Consider the following 13,786-nt stretch of genomic DNA (forward strand, 5'->3'; position numbering starts at 1 on the left):
ATAATTCCGAACTTCACAGCTGCAAATTTGCCTGTCTTCCGCCTGGCGTTACATATCCTCGATGGCGCTTATGCAGCCTTAGCGGGTGCGACGCATGTAGTCACCTTAGCAGCGTGCTCTGATATAAACTTCCGAACTTCGCAACAGCGAATTTACCTGTCTTCCAGCTGGTGTTACATAACCTCGATGGCGCTTATGGCAGCGTTAGCGGCTGCGACGCATATAGAAACCTCAGCGGCGGGCTCTGATATATACTTCCGAACTTCGCAACAGCGAATTTACCTGTCTTCCAGCTGGTGTTACATAACCTCGATGGCGCTTATGCAGCCTTAGCGGCTGCGACGCATGTAGTCACCATAGCGGCGTGCTCTGATATATAATTCCGAACTTCACAGCTGCAAATTTACCTGTCTTCCGCCTGGCGTTACATATCCTCGATGGCGCTTATGCAGCCTTAGTGGCTGCGACGCATGTAGTCACCTTAGCAGCGTGCTCTGATATATACTTCCGAACTTCGCAACAGCGAATTTACCTGTCTTCCAGCTGGTGTTACATAACCTCGATGGCGCTTATGGCAGCGTTAGCGGCTGCGACGCATATAGAAACCTTAGCGGCGGGCTCTGATATATACTTCCGAACTTCGCAACAGCGAATTTACCTGTCTTCCAGCTGGTGTTACATAACCTCGATGGCGCTTATGCAGCCTTAGCGGCTGCGACGCATGTAGTCACCATAGCGGCGTGCTCTGATATATAATTCCGAACTCCACAGCTGCAAATTTACCTGTCTTCCGCCTGGCGTTACATATCCTCGATGGCGCTTATGCAGCCTTAGCGGCTGCGACGCATGTAGTCACCTTAGCGGCGGGCTCTGATATATACTTCCGAACTTCGCAACAGCGAATTTACCTGTCTTCCAGCTGGTGTTACATAACCTCGATGGCGCTTATGCAGCCTTAGCGGCTGCGACGCATGTAGTCACCATAGCGGCGTGCTCTGATATATAATTCCGAACTTCACAGCTGCAAATTTACCTGTCTTCCGCCTGGCGTTACATATCCTCGATGGCGCTTATGGCAGCGTTAGCGGCTGCGACGCATATAGAAACCTTAGTGGCGGGCTCTGATATATACTTCCGAACTTCGCAACAGCGAATTTACCTGTCTTCCAGCGGGTGTTACATAACCTCGATGGCGCTTATGGCAGCGTTAGCCGCTGCGACGCATATAGAAACCCCCGCAGGGGGCATCTGCTAAAGCAGATGTTTGCGTGTACTGTGCGACACCACGGACCCCGAGCACCCACGCTTAGCCGTGCGTGGCATCGCCGTGTCTGGGGAAAAGGGGATCCTGGTGGTTGAGCCGATGCCGAGTGTTTGGACCTTTAAGGCCCCTCGGCGGAGGCAACACACCACTTTGGCCCACGCTTCCCACAGACGGCACCTTCGGGCTGACCCACCCGGGGGAAATCGGCAGTCGCCTTTTCCTATCCTCCCCTTCATCTTTCACGTTCCTATCTTCTACCCTACAACTCTCCTGTCCTCTACTCTCTTCCGGTTTTTCCTTACTTCCAGGTGGCGAGGGTTAACCTTGTGTGGCTGACTACCCTGAGTTACGCCATATTAGGTTATAGTTACGGTGTACAGCTGACGTGGACAGGACTTGCCTGCCAATTCCTGCCCCGTCCCCTCGTTGGGCTCCATGGTGGGTGGCTGGCGCCGCGGCCGAACATCATACATTATTTATGGCTTCTTCCTCCAAACAAACTGATCGCCTTTCCAAGAAAAGGCGGACCGATGTATCAGCCCAGTTCTTTTCAGCAAAGCATGACACTTTCCCTAAATATCATGTGATCCACAGTGAAAGCCCTGCCAAACAAGCTCGGCTAATATCCCCCTTTGCAGTATCTAGGTCTCTCACAACCATACTAGGCCCAGGATACAAAGTTAGTAAACTGGCTAGCGGGGATCTCCTGCTTGAGCTGCAAAGCAAACTCCAGTACAGCAACCTTCAGCAACTTACAACATTTGGGGATATCCCAATAACGGTCAGTGCTCACAGATCCTTGAACACAGTCCAAGGCGTGATATCAGAGAATGACTTCCTGTCACTCACCGAAGAAGAACTTCTTGAAGGTCTTTCTGAGCAAAATGTGATCGGTGTACACAGGATCAAAATCCGGAAGAACAACCAAGAAATACCAACAAAGCACATAGTTCTGACTTTCAACTCCAGCAAACTCCCTGAATCCATTGAAGTCGGTTACATCAAAGTAGACATCCGGCCCTACATTCCAAACCCTAGACGTTGTTTCAACTGCCAAAGATTCGGTCATGGCTCCCAGAGCTGCCGTGGCCGACAAACATGTGCAAAATGTGCCTCAAATGAACACAAATCTGACGAGTGTGAAGCTGCGCCACACTGCGCAAACTGTGCAGGTGAACACGCCGCGTACTCACGGTCATGTCCTTCTTGGAAGAAGGAGAAGGACATCATTACCATAAAAGTCAAGGAAAACATAACGTTTAAAGAGGCACGACAGCGATATCTTGTTAAACAGGGCACTTTTTTGTTCACAGCCAAACCGAACTATTCCAATGTGGTGGAGCATGGGGGCAGCACACCACAACAGGATTTGGTCTCCGCCGAGGGTAAGCCTCAGGCAGGGCCATCCTTGCCCCAGGCAGAAGCAGCGAAAGCTGCCCTGCCATCGCAGAAACAGGGCACACTGGCCCCAGAGCCAACAGCCCAAAAGGCTTCTCCCCCAGAAGGGAAGCCTGCAACCAACACTCCTAACTCTCCCCAAACGTCCAAAGCCCCTGAGGCAATGGACACAACCCCTTCCTCGTCCACGCTGCAGCGGCGGCATAACTCTCTAGAAAGAAAACGGAGAGAAAAACCTCGTATAACAGGACCAGAAAAACCTGAAACCTAAATTCAGGTACATTCCAAAAAAAAAAAAATGGCGTTCCTCATACACTGGAACTGCCGAGGTCTCATAAACAACTACAACGATATAAAAGACATTTTACATTCATTTTCTCCTGTAGCCCTTTGCCTACAGGAAACTAACTTAGGACCACACCAAAACATTTTAAAAGGACACAACGTTTTTCGCTGCGACCGAAAAGAAGCAAATAGGTTATCTGGAGGTGTCGCTATTGTAGTGCAGAATGGAGTAGCAACACGTGAAATTAGCCTCAAAACCAAGTTCGAAGCTGTTGCTGTCTCTATCATTCATTATAAAACAATAACTATATGCTCACTGTATCTCCAACCGCACCTAACTGTAACCCTTCATGATCTGGAAGAGCTTTTAGAACAACTGCCAGAACCATATCTGGTTGTTGGAGATTTTAATGCGCACTCCACTTTTTGGAGAAGCGATCAGACAGACACTAGAGGTCGTATATTAGAGGATTTTATATTATACAATGATGTCTGCCTGCTAAATACAGGAAAGCATACATACTGCTCCCCAAGCACGGGGAAAATGAGCATTTTAGATTTATCATTTAGCTCCCCATCAATTTTTACTGATTTTAAATGGGACGTCTTTGACAATCCTCTAGGAAGTGATCATTTGCCTGTCATTATCAGCCTAACACCCTCACCCTCCATCACTCTAAACAAACCCAAGCGGTGGAAGCTGCACCTTGCGAACTGGGCTCTATTCCAGTCTGAAGCCAGCCTGGAAAAGGTCTTTTCCGAAAAACTCAGTGTTGACGAGATAAATGAAAAATTTACGGCCTGCATCATTGACGCAGCACTTGTAGCTATACCACAGTCTTCAGGAGTGGTACTGAAAAATCGCAAAGTCTGGTATTCTCAGGAGTGCAGAGATGCAAAGAAGAAACAAAACAAAGCTTGGGGAACCTTTCGCAGGTACCCTACAAACGAAAACCTCGTAAAATTCAAACAGGCGAAAGCTAGGGCACGGTACATCCGCCGAAACGCTGAGAAGGCTTCTTGGCAAAAATACATATCATCAATAAATAGCTCAATCACATCAAAAAAAATGTGGGAGCTTGTTCACAAACTGGATGGCAACTTCTCCCCGTACACAGTCCCCTTTCTAACATCTCCTGGCACCCAAACAAACTTACAGGAACAGGCAGATATTCTAGGCGATCATTTTTCTGCAATTTCAAGCTCACTACACTACCCAAAATCTTTTATAACATACAAAAACAAGGCCGAAAAACAAAAACTGCCAACAAGTGGAAGTACTAATGAAACATATAACAAGTTAATAACACTACAAGAAATAAACACTGTTCTATCTGCCGGCAAGAAGACTGCACCTGGCCCAGATCAAATTCACTATCAGATGCTAGCACATCTTTCTACACCTGCATTAGAAGCACTTCTGAAATTTTTCAACAAAGTATGGGTATCCGGGAGTATTCCTGAGGCCTGGAAAAAAGCTATTATTGTGCCTTTCCTGAAACCAGGAAAGCCACCAACGGCCCCCAGCAGTTATAGACCCATAGCTCTCACAAGTTGCCTAGCAAAGTCTTTTGAAAGTGTTCTTAATACCAGATTAGCCTTTGTCCTTCATTCCCAAGAACTTCTAGACATACACCAATGTGGGTTCAAAACAGCATGTTCTACCACGGACCATCTAGTCCGCCTTGAAAACACTGTTCGTGAAGCATTTATTCACAAACAGCACTGCCTTGCCGTCTTCTTTGATATGGAAAAGGCGTATGATACTACATGGAGGTTTGGCATCCTCCGTGACCTAGCATATTTAGGCATACGTGGTAGGATGTTAAACTGTCTAAAGGACTTCTTGTCAAATCGCTCATTCCGTGTGCGTTTGGGCTCAACTTTTTCAAAGAACTTTGTACAGGAGAATGGCGTACCACAGGGATGCGTCTTAAGCACAACTCTCTTTATAGTAAAAATGAATTCCATAAGCACAGTTATCCCGAAATCCGTAATGTATTCAGCTTATGTTGACGATCTACAGATTGCATACACATCCTCTAACGTATCTACATGTGAAAGACAGGTGCAGTTGACCATAAATAAACTAGCAGCATGGGCAGACACAAACGGATTTCAGTTTTCTCCTCAAAAAACAGTGGCTCTCCTATTCTCTCTCAAACGAGGCTTACAAACAGATCCTACACTACACCTGAACAAAACGAAATTACCGGTGAAAAACGAACACAAATTTCTAGGCGTAACTTTTGACAAAAAACTCACCTTTCTTCCTCATATAAATGTCCTGAAGAAAAAGGCTTCCAAATCTCTAAACATACTAAAAGTTCTTTCCCGTAAACACTGGGGCGCTGACAGGACATGCCTTAAACACATTTACAGATCTGTCGTACGCTCCACCTTAGACTATGGCTGCATAGTGTATGGGTCAGCTAGACCATCATATTTAAAAAAACTAGACCCGGTACATAACACAGGACTTCGACTCTCATGTGGAGCATACCGAACTTCTCCTATATCCAGTCTGCTTGTGGAAACAAATGAACCTCCTCTTGAAATCAGAAGAACTTCACTTACATGTGCCTATATATTTAAAATCAGATCTCTGCCAAAGCATATCTGCTATTCTCTAGTAACTAAATGCCCTTCTAGAACACTATTCACCAACAAACCCAATGCAGTGAGACCACTGCTCCTAAGATTTGAGCAAATGTGTCAAGAGGTTGAGCTACCGGATTGTTTACCTAGCATTGCCAAAAGACCTAACCCTCTGCCTCCTTGGTACCTGGTCCCTGAAGTTTGCGACCTCTCTCTTACACAGTTCCAAAAAACAATAACCCCACAAGAGCACTTCATACAAGAATTCCTTCAGCTGAAAGAAAAATACAGTAACTTCACAGACTTTTACACGGATGGCTCGAAAACAGATCATTATGTCGGAAGCGCAGTTGTTCAAGGCGAATGGGAGGAAATAATGAGACTTCCACAGTGCGCGTCCATCTTTACTGCTGAATGCTATGCTGTCTCTGTTGCCATAGAGAAAATAATGAAAGAAAACCTCAGGAGAAGTATTATTTACACAGATTCCCTAAGTGTAGTCACAGCCCTTCACACAAGAAATGCAGTTATACCAATACTTGAAAACATCATACACAGCATAGCAACACTTACAGATGAAGGACGAAGCATAAAAATTTGCTGGGTACCCAGTCATGTAGGAATCCAAGGTAATGAAAAAGCAGATATGTGCGCTGCCAAAGCTCGAGACAAGAAAATAAAACAAGTGCAGATACCATCTCAAGACTGCATGAAATTGGTACAGAGTAGACTGATACAAAAATGGCAGTCCACTTGGAACACTGAAACAAATAACAAGCTACACCTCATAAAGCCTGTAATAGAAGAGTGGAAATCGAGCACCCATCTTGAACGTTCCAAAGAAGTGGCTCTATGCCGTCTTCGCATAGGACACACACATTTAACACATAGTTTCATTTTAACTAAACAGGATAAGCCCCTGTGTGATTCATGCGGACACGAGCTAACAGTCATCCACATTTTAATCTCATGCAGACAACTTGAACAACTGAGGAAAAAACATTTTACACAGTTTTACAAACAACACATTCCTCTTCATCCAGCTTTGCTTTTAGGTGAAAATGCGCTTGTTGATTTGCCCTGTGTTTTCAGGTTTTTAATAGAAGCAAACGTCCTAAACAGAATGTAAGATTAAATTACATAAATACAACACCCTTAACCATGAAATTGGCGCATGATAGCCTAAGTTGCTTATGCGCCACTAAACCCAACACAACACAACACAACACGCATATAGAAACCTTAGCGGCGGGCTCTGATATATACTTCCGAACTTCGCAACAGCGAATTTACCTGTCTTCCAGCTGGTGTTACATAACCTCGATGGCGCTTATGCAGCCTTAGCGGCTGCGACGCATGTAGTCACCATAGCGGCGTGCTCTGATATATAATTCCGAACTTCACAGCTGCAAATTTACCTGTCTTCCGCCTGGCGTTACATATCCTCGATGGCGCTTATGCAGCCTTAGCGGCTGCGACGCATGTAGTCATCTTAGCGGCGGGCTCTGATATATACTTCCGAACTTCGCAACAGCGAATTTACCTGTCTTCCAGCTGGTGTTACATAACCTCGATGGCGCTTATGCAGCCTTAGCGGCTGCGACGCATGTAGTCACCATAGCGGCGGGCTCTGATATATACTTCCGAACTTCGCAACAGCGAATTTACCTGTCTTCCAGCTGGTGTTACATAACCTCGATGGCGCTTATGCAGCCTTAGCGGCTCCGACGCCTGTAGTCACCATAGCGGCGTGCTCTGATATATAATTCCGAACTTCACAGCTGCAAATTTAACTGTCTTCCGCCTGGCGTTACATATCCTCGATGGCGCTTATGCAGCCTTAGCGGCTGCGACGCATGTAGTCACCTTAGCAGCGTGCTCTGATATATACTTCCGAACTTCGCAACAGCGAATTTACCTGTCTTCCAGCTGGTGTTACATAACCTCGATGGCGCTTATGCAGCCTTAGCGGCTGCGACGCATGTAGTCACCATAGCGGCGTGCTCTGATATATAATTCCGAACTTCACAGCGGCAAATTTACCTGTCTTCCGCCTGGCGTTACATATCCTCGATGGCGCTTATGCAGCCTTAGCGGCTGCGACGCATGTAGTCACCTTAGCGGCGGGCTCTGATATATACTTCCGAACTTCGCAACAGCGAATTTACCTGTCTTCCAGCTGGTGTTACATAACCTCGATGGCGCTTATGGCAGCGTTAGCGGCTGCGACGCATATAGAAACCTTAGCGGCGGGCTCTGATATATACTTCCGAACTTCGCAACAGCGAATTTACCTGTCTTCCAGCTGGTGTTACATAACCTCGATGGCGCTTATGCAGCCTTAGCGGCTGCGACGCATGTAGTCACCATAGCGGCGTGCTCTGATATATAATTCCGAACTTCACAGCTGCAAATTTACCTGTCTTCCGCCTGGCGTTACATATCCTCGATGGCGCTTATGCAGCCTTAGCGGCTGCGACGCATGTAGTCACCTTAGCAGCGTGCTCTGATATATACTTCCGAACTTCGCAACAGCGAATTTACCTGTCTTCCAGCTGGTGTTACATAACCTCGATGGCGCTTATGGCAGCGTTAGCGGCTGCGACGCATATAGAAACCTTAGCGGCGGGCTCTGATATATACTTCCGAACTTCGCAACAGCGAATTTACCTGTCTTCCAGCTGGTGTTACATAACCTCGATGGCGCTTATGCAGCCTTAGCGGCTGCGACGCATGTAGTCACCATAGCGGCGTGCTCTGATATATAATTCCGAACTTCACAGCGGCAAATTTACCTGTCTTCCGCCTGGCGTTACATATCCTCGATGGCGCTTATGCAGCCTTAGCGGCTGCGACGCATGTAGTCACCTTAGCGGCGGGCTCTGATATATACTTCCGAACTTCGCAACAGCGAATTTACCTGTCTTCCAGCTGGTGTTACATAACTTCGATGGCGCTTATGGCAGCGTTAGCGGCTGCGACGCATATAGAAACCTTAGCGGCGGGCTCTGATATATACTTCCGAACTTCGCAACAGCGAATTTACCTGTCTTCCAGCTGGTGTTACATAACCTCGATGGCGCTTATGCAGCCTTAGCGGCTGCGACGCATGTAGTCACCATAGCGGCGTGCTCTGATATATAATTCCGAACTTCACAGCTGCAAATTTACCTGTCTTCCGCCTGGCGTTACATATCCTCGATGGCGCTTATGCAGCCTTAGCGGCTGCGACGCATGTAGTCATCTTAGCGGCGGGCTCTGATATATACTTCCGAACTTCGCAACAGCGAATTTACCTGTCTTCCAGCTGGTGTTACATAACCTCGATGGCGCTTATGCAGCCTTAGCGGCTGCGACGCATGTAGTCACCATAGCGGCGGGCTCTGATATATACTTCCGAACTTCGCAACAGCGAATTTACCTGTCTTCCAGCTGGTGTTACATAACCTCGATGGCGCTTATGCAGCCTTAGCGGCTCCGACGCCTGTAGTCACCATAGCGGCGTGCTCTGATATATAATTCCGAACTTCACAGCTGCAAATTTAACTGTCTTCCGCCTGGCGTTACATATCCTCGATGGCGCTTATGCAGCCTTAGCGGCTGCGACGCATGTAGTCACCTTAGCAGCGTGCTCTGATATATACTTCCGAACTTCGCAACAGCGAATTTACCTGTCTTCCAGCTGGTGTTACATAACCTCGATGGCGCTTATGCAGCCTTAGCGGCTGCGACGCATGTAGTCACCATAGCGGCGTGCTCTGATATATAATTCCGAACTTCACAGCGGCAAATTTACCTGTCTTCCGCCTGGCGTTACATATCCTCGATGGCGCTTATGCAGCCTTAGCGGCTGCGACGCATGTAGTCACCTTAGCGGCGGGCTCTGATATATACTTCCGAACTTCGCAACAGCGAATTTACCTGTCTTCCAGCTGGTGTTACATAACCTCGATGGCGCTTATGGCAGCGTTAGCGGCTGCGACGCATATAGAAACCTTAGCGGCGGGCTCTGATATATACTTCCGAACTTCGCAACAGCGAATTTACCTGTCTTCCAGCTGGTGTTACATAACCTCGATGGCGCTTATGCAGCCTTAGCGGCTGCGACGCATGTAGTCACCATAGCGGCGTGCTCTGATATATAATTCCGAACTTCACAGCTGCAAATTTACCTGTCTTCCGCCTGGCGTTACATATCCTCGATGGCGCTTATGCAGCCTTAGCGGCTGCGACGCATGTAGTCACCTTAGCAGCGTGCTCTGATATATACTTCCGAACTTCGCAACAGCGAATTTACCTGTCTTCCAGCTGGTGTTACATAACCTCGATGGCGCTTATGGCAGCGTTAGCGGCTGCGACGCATATAGAAACCTTAGCGGCGGGCTCTGATATATACTTCCGAACTTCGCAACAGCGAATTTACCTGTCTTCCAGCTGGTGTTACATAACCTCGATGGCGCTTATGCAGCCTTAGCGGCTGCGACGCATGTAGTCACCATAGCGGCGTGCTCTGATATATAATTCCGAACTTCACAGCGGCAAATTTACCTGTCTTCCGCCTGGCGTTACATATCCTCGATGGCGCTTATGCAGCCTTAGCGGCTGCGACGCATGTAGTCACCTTAGCGGCGGGCTCTGATATATACTTCCGAACTTCGCAACAGCGAATTTACCTGTCTTCCAGCTGGTGTTACATAACTTCGATGGCGCTTATGGCAGCGTTAGCGGCTGCGACGCATATAGAAACCTTAGCGGCGGGCTCTGATATATACTTCCGAACTTCGCAACAGCGAATTTACCTGTCTTCCAGCTGGTGTTACATAACCTCGATGGCGCTTATGCAGCCTTAGCGGCTGCGACGCATGTAGTCACCATAGCGGCGTGCTCTGATATATAATTCCGAACTTCACAGCTGCAAATTTACCTGTCTTCCGCCTGGCGTTACATATCCTCGATGGCGCTTATGCAGCCTTAGCGGCTGCGACGCATGTAGTCACCTTAGCAGCGTGCTCTGATATATACTTCCGAACTTCGCAACAGCGAATTTACCTGTCTTCCAGCTGGTGTTACATATCCTCGATGGCGCTTATGCAGCCTTAGCGGCTGCGACGCATGTAGTCACCTTAGCAGCGTGCTCTGATATATACTTCCGAACTTCGCAACAGCGAATTTACCTGTCTTCCAGCTGGTGTTACATAACCTCGATGGCGCTTATGGCAGCGTTAGCGGCTGCGACGCATATAGAAACCTTAGCGGCGGGCTCTGATATATACTTCCGAACTTCGCAACAGCGAATTTACCTGTCTTCCAGCTGGTGTTACATAACCTCGATGGCGCTTATGCAGCCTTAGCGGCTGCGACGCATGTAGTCACCATAGCGGCGTGCTCTGATATATAATTCCGAACTTCACAGCTGCAAATTTACCTGTCTTCCGCCTGGCGTTACATATCCTCGATGGCGCTTATGCAGCCTTAGCGGCTGCGACGCATGTAGTCACCTTAGCAGCGTGCTCTGATATATACTTCCGAACTTAGCAACAGCGAATTTACCTGTCTTCCAGCTGGTGTTACATAACCTCGATGGCGCTTATGGCAGCGTTAGCGGCTGCGACGCATATAGAAACCTTAGCGACGGGCTCTGATATATACTTCCGAACTTCGCAACAGCGAATTTACCTGTCTTCCAGCTGGTGTTACATAACCTCGATGGCGCTTATGCAGCCTTAGCGGCTGCGACGCATGTAGTCACCATAGCGGCGTGCTCTGATATATAATTCCGAACTTCACAGCTGCAAATTTGCCTGTCTTCCGCCTGGCGTTACATATCCTCGATGGCGCTTATGCAGCCTTAGCGGGTGCGACGCATGTAGTCACCTTAGCAGCGTGCTCTGATATAAACTTCCGAACTTCGCAACAGCGAATTTACCTGTCTTCCAGCTGGTGTTACATAACCTCGATGGCGCTTATGGCAGCGTTAGCGGCTGCGACGCATATAGAAACCTCAGCGGCGGGCTCTGATATATACTTCCGAACTTCGCAACAGCGAATTTACCTGTCTTCCAGCTGGTGTTACATAACCTCGATGGCGCTTATGCAGCCTTAGCGGCTGCGACGCATGTAGTCACCATAGCGGCGTGCTCTGATATATAATTCCGAACTTCACAGCTGCAAATTTACCTGTCTTCCGCCTGGCGTTACATATCCTCGATGGCGCTTATGCAGCCTTAGTGGCTGCGACGCATGTAGTCACCTTAGCAGCGTGCTCTGATATATACTTCCGAACTTCGCAACAGCGAATTTACCTGTCTTCCAGCTGGTGTTACATAACCTCGATGGCGCTTATGGCAGCGTTAGCGGCTGCGACGCATATAGAAACCTTAGCGGCGGGCTCTGATATATACTTCCGAACTTCGCAACAGCGAATTTACCTGTCTTCCAGCTGGTGTTACATAACCTCGATGGCGCTTATGCAGCCTTAGCGGCTGCGACGCATGTAGTCACCATAGCGGCGTGCTCTGATATATAATTCCGAACTCCACAGCTGCAAATTTACCTGTCTTCCGCCTGGCGTTACATATCCTCGATGGCGCTTATGCAGCCTTAGCGGCTGCGACGCATGTAGTCACCTTAGCGGCGGGCTCTGATATATACTTCCGAACTTCGCAACAGCGAATTTACCTGTCTTCCAGCTGGTGTTACATAACCTCGATGGCGCTTATGCAGCCTTAGCGGCTGCGACGCATGTAGTCACCATAGCGGCGTGCTCTGATATATAATTCCGAACTTCACAGCTGCAAATTTACCTGTCTTCCGCCTGGCGTTACATATCCTCGATGGCGCTTATGGCAGCGTTAGCGGCTGCGACGCATATAGAAACCTTAGTGGCGGGCTCTGATATATACTTCCGAACTTCGCAACAGCGAATTTACCTGTCTTCCAGCGGGTGTTACATAACCTCGATGGCGCTTATGGCAGCGTTAGCCGCTGCGACGCATATAGAAACCTTAGCGGCGGGCTCTGATATATACTTCCGAACTTCGCAACAGCGAATTTACCTGTCTTCCAGCTGGTGTTACATAACCTCGATGGCGCTTATGCAGCCTTAGCGGCTGCGACGCATGTAGTCACCATAGCGGCGTGCTCTGATATATAATTCCGAACTTCACAGCTGCAAATTTACCTGTCTTCCGCCTGGCGTTACATATCCTCGATGGCGCTTATGCAGCCTTAGCGGCTGCGACGCATGTAGTCATCTTAGCGGCGGGCTCTGATATATACTTCCGAACTTCGCAACAGCGAATTTACCTGTCTTCCAGCTGGTGTTACATAACCTCGATGGCGCTTATGCAGCCTTAGCGGCTGCGACGCATGTAGTCACCATAGCGGCGGGCTCTGATATATACTTCCGAACTTCGCAACAGCGAATTTACCTGTCTTCCAGCTGGTGTTACATAACCTCGATGGCGCTTATGCAGCCTTAGCGGCTCCGACGCCTGTAGTCACCATAGCGGCGTGCTCTGATATATAATTCCGAACTTCACAGCTGCAAATTTAACTGTCTTCCGCCTGGCGTTACATATCCTCGATGGCGCTTATGCAGCCTTAGCGGCTGCGACGCATGTAGTCACCTTAGCAGCGTGCTCTGATATATACTTCCGAACTTCGCAACAGCGAATTTACCTGTCTTCCAGCTGGTGTTACATAACCTCGATGGCGCTTATGCAGCCTTAGCGGCTGCGACGCATGTAGTCACCATAGCGGCGTGCTCTGATATATAATTCCGAACTTCACAGCGGCAAATTTACCTGTCTTCCGCCTGGCGTTACATATCCTCGATGGCGCTTATGCAGCCTTAGCGGCTGCGACGCATGTAGTCACCTTAGCGGCGGGCTCTGATATATACTTCCGAACTTCGCAACAGCGAATTTACCTGTCTTCCAGCTGGTGTTACATAACCTCGATGGCGCTTATGGCAGCGTTAGCGGCTGCGACGCATATAGAAACCTTAGCGGCGGGCTCTGATATATACTTCCGAACTTCGCAACAGCGAATTTACCTGTCTTCCAGCTGGTGTTACATAACCTCGATGGCGCTTATGCAGCCTTAGCGGCTGCGACGCATGTAGTCACCATAGCGGCGTGCTCTGATATATAATTCCGAACTTCACAGCTGCAAATTTACCTGTCTTCCGCCTGGCGTTACATATCCTCGATGGCGCTTATGCAGCCTTAGCGGCTGCGA

The sequence above is a fragment of the Amblyomma maculatum genome, chromosome 10 (assembly GCF_055883805.1).
Source record: "Amblyomma maculatum isolate TAMU_Amacu chromosome 10, ASM5588380v1, whole genome shotgun sequence".
In the NCBI taxonomy this organism is placed as follows: domain Eukaryota; kingdom Metazoa; phylum Arthropoda; class Arachnida; order Ixodida; family Ixodidae; genus Amblyomma; species Amblyomma maculatum.